A 3,564-nucleotide genomic window follows, 5' to 3' on the forward strand; every position below is an offset into this window, starting at 1 on the left:
AATATTCGTGGCACCGATGCGGTAAAAACCTATGAGGAGCCACCTATGAAAGCCACGACAGGCGGGAGATAACGAAAGTAAATGGAAAGCGCTGCATTAACATGAAAGTTGCGACCAACCGCGAGTAAGATAATGCGAGAACGCGGCGGTAAGAGACCTCGCCACTCGAAAGGAACCGCTCGCAGAGCGAGGCATTTTTCCCCTTGCAAGAAATCAGCTAAACGAAGTAGAAATCGCAGATGAGAGATCGCGGCTAGATGGCCCTAATGGAAGAAGCTTTAATCGACGTAGACCTTCTTTCTCGCGTCCGAGAAAGAGCGCGAGGATGCGAGTTGAGCGCGCTCGGCTGGCTGGCCGACTGTCTGGGTTTGTTGCGATGACTCTCCGACGAAACGAAGCCACCCTCTTGTCCCAGAAAACAAAAGAACAGAGCGCGGCTGTTGCTCATTCACCGTCTACCTCCTCTCATCTCTCCTTCTCAGCCAGAGCAACCAGGTTGTCTACCTTTCTCTCGTTACCAAGCCGGTTCTCTCCCTCCCCCACCCCCCCTTTCTCCTGTCATTATAAACGAGAATCGTGTTTATGGACCTTCTTCGAAAAATAGTCCCCCCCCGCCCTCACTAATATCGATCCTCCTGCTTTACGCGGCCACCTTTCTTCTTTCGAATCTCTCGTTTCGTCCTTTTTGACACTGTATCATCATCTTTGCATCGCAATAGACCGTCTCTCTAGTGATCCATGATATCGTAAAGTAAACGTTAGTCGTCTCAAGTCTTATATATACCTATGTGTATGTGTGTACATCGCGTGCATACACACACGCACACACACACACACACACACACACACACATATATATATATATATAGAGAGAGAGAGAGAGAAACGTACATATAATACACTCTCACACAATACAATAACTCCTCGGGTCACATTCTTTCACTTCGATTGTTCGTACGTTCATTTTGTCTTTGTGGCATTCCTTTTTCGAGGCCTTCCCTCGCCTGATCGCGTCAAGTACGATCCTTTCAGGTACCTTCATAATTTGACGTCTCCTCATCTATACGACTTCCCTCAAATCTTCCGCTACATCTTCGTAAATTCGACGAGTTTATGTCAGCTTGAAAAGAATTAAGTCGACAGAGATACCCTCCCAAGAGACACAACCATACTGAAACAGAGAAACATCTTTATCCTTTACCCCTTTCCACGAGTACTTGTATACTCGAAAGCAATATCTTGGCTCTCGCATGAAGAGTGACTTCTTTAAACACATCCGTTAACTCTTCGTGTTTTATTGCGCCATCTCTTAATCTGTTTTCTTTGACGTCATCATATTGCAGTACGTACAAATATTTCGACTTTTATGTACTTCATGTGCGATTAAAAAACACACTTTTTCAATACGTGTTTGGAAACGCATCGCAAAACTTAATTAAAAATATCTGATTTCAATCAAGTACAATCATAAGTAGTACATATAAATAAAAGTAATAATTCATAACTGTATGCGTTTGGATTTTTTTTAAAACTTTGTCATTTAATTAAAACGATAAAATTAGTTTATTTAAAAAAATTCACATACATGGTTATTAAAACTTTCAAATTTTTACGAAAACTTGTAACGAGGAGCTCTCTTATATCTTGGCATACACTGCTCCTTTTTTCGGCCTTGAGAGACCAAACTTCTCCATTAATATTTTCATCTTCTCGTTCACCAAAATGCAGGTGAAATTGTGCGACGGATTCACCAAGTATCCGTTCATGATATCGATTCTCCGCCATCCCTTTCCTCCGCGTCCTCCTTTGAACCTTTGCATCATCCCGCCTTTGAATCGCGCTAGACTCCTCGGTATTTCAAACTGGAACTATCTGCGAAGAGTTTTCTCTCAGTCTTTCCGCTTCTTCTGCTTGGTGCAGAATTTTCGCGCTTCCTTTGTGTCACCGATCACATTCTCAATTTCTTATCGTTCATGATCAGCATCCAGTCCCAACAATATTTCCATTACATCGGTCCTTCCTTTTTTCCCCCGCTCGTTGTTGCTTAATGTACAACCAAATAAAATATCGAATCTCGTAATTTCGAGGAATAAAATTATTCATTCAAATATCGCGAAAAAGACATCGTATCCTTACTAATTTCTTTCACGCATTTTTCAAGGGAATCGAGCAATTTAAACCCATAGTTAACGAATTCAAAAAGAAGCCACAATATTAACACGATTATTTTAGAATCTAATGTGCGCGTATTCCAGCCATTCGTTGAAATTCGTTTTCTCGCGATCTGTTTCGCTCACACCTTTTCATCCATTCTCTGGCTTCTCCCTCCGGGGCTCTTTCTTCCTCGAGCCGATGTTTCTCCGCGCGGATGTTTCTTCCTCCGTGGAGATATCGATCCCCTTTATTCGTACTATTACAAACGCGTAACATTGCTTTGCTCCCGCAGTCTGCATACTCCCCTTTGCATTCCCGTCATCCTTTCGCTGTCTTTGCGCAACGTCCTGAATCGTGGAACACAATAATCTCGAAAATACTGCTCCTTCTCTTTGCCTTCCGCGTCGATCGTAGAAAAGTACAGATATAGGATTCCTCGGCTCCTCCAACCCTACTTTCTGAAATAGTTCCCCGCGCGAGTTCCTCGTCCGACGATTTTAATTCCACGCCATTTCCCTCGTCGTCGTATTTGCATCCCGGTAAACCTAGACGCCAACGTGAGCGCGAGTTATCTCCGGAGCAATTCAAGACAACGTGGCCTTGCGGGACGCATTAATCTGCGAGATAGAACACACTCTCTCTTTTGCCTATCCTGGACCTATAGTCTTTTTTAACTATATATCGGGCTCTGCTCCGCTCTTTCTTCTTCCTCTTCTTCTCCTTCTTTGTCTTCTTCTTCTGTTCTTCGTGCTTAAATTGTACTCGAAGTAGAAAAGACAATAAATCCGCGAATGTAAAATGTAGAGTAGGTATAATAATGTGTCTTCAATGGCATACCGTGTAAAAAAAGGAAATGCGCCTATAAAATATATCATCGATGTAAAAAAAAAATACATCTCAATGTTTCACGTCCCTAATGTAATATTTGATTATCGATATTTCTGTGCAATTTATATACATGAGACAAATTTGTTATAAGAAATAACGGAAATAGATTTCTCTACGAAAACCTGAAAAATATTATATAAATAATAATAACAACATAGGTGTTTTATGCCTAAAGTTGCGTAACGCAAAGTCAGTTATATAGAAATTGAGCGAAATAGGTGGAAAAGGAAATTTAATTAACCATAATTAGCATTAATGGACGTTAATGCATGCAAATCTGTATAAGTCAAACCCACAAATCAAATCAAATCAAATATTTTATGATATCGATTGATGCATTACATTAATAATACGTATTGCGTTGGTGCCCAAATTTAGCAATATTGAAACGTGTCTATTGGCGAGCTAATTTAAAGAGGAATATTTGTACGCATAATTTAAGAAAATTATTAAGTTCTTTTATTCTCCTGTGCCCCCTCCCCCCCTCCGTCTTTCTCTCTCTCTCTCTCTCTCTCTCTCTCT

At 41.0% G+C, this 3,564-nt stretch overlaps 1 protein-coding gene across 12 annotated transcripts in view; it reads right to left on the bottom strand.

The window, feature by feature from the left end:
• The window catches only part of LOC108747670 (probable serine/threonine-protein kinase yakA), a 381,535-nt gene that overhangs the window by 334,727 nt on the left and 43,244 nt on the right, over nt 1-3,564 (bottom strand). The gene's annotated exons all lie outside the window — the stretch shown is intronic.

The sequence above is a fragment of the Trachymyrmex septentrionalis genome, unplaced genomic scaffold, assembly GCF_001594115.1.
Source record: "Trachymyrmex septentrionalis isolate Tsep2-gDNA-1 unplaced genomic scaffold, Tsep1.0 scaffold20, whole genome shotgun sequence".
Lineage (NCBI taxonomy): Eukaryota > Metazoa > Arthropoda > Insecta > Hymenoptera > Formicidae > Trachymyrmex > Trachymyrmex septentrionalis.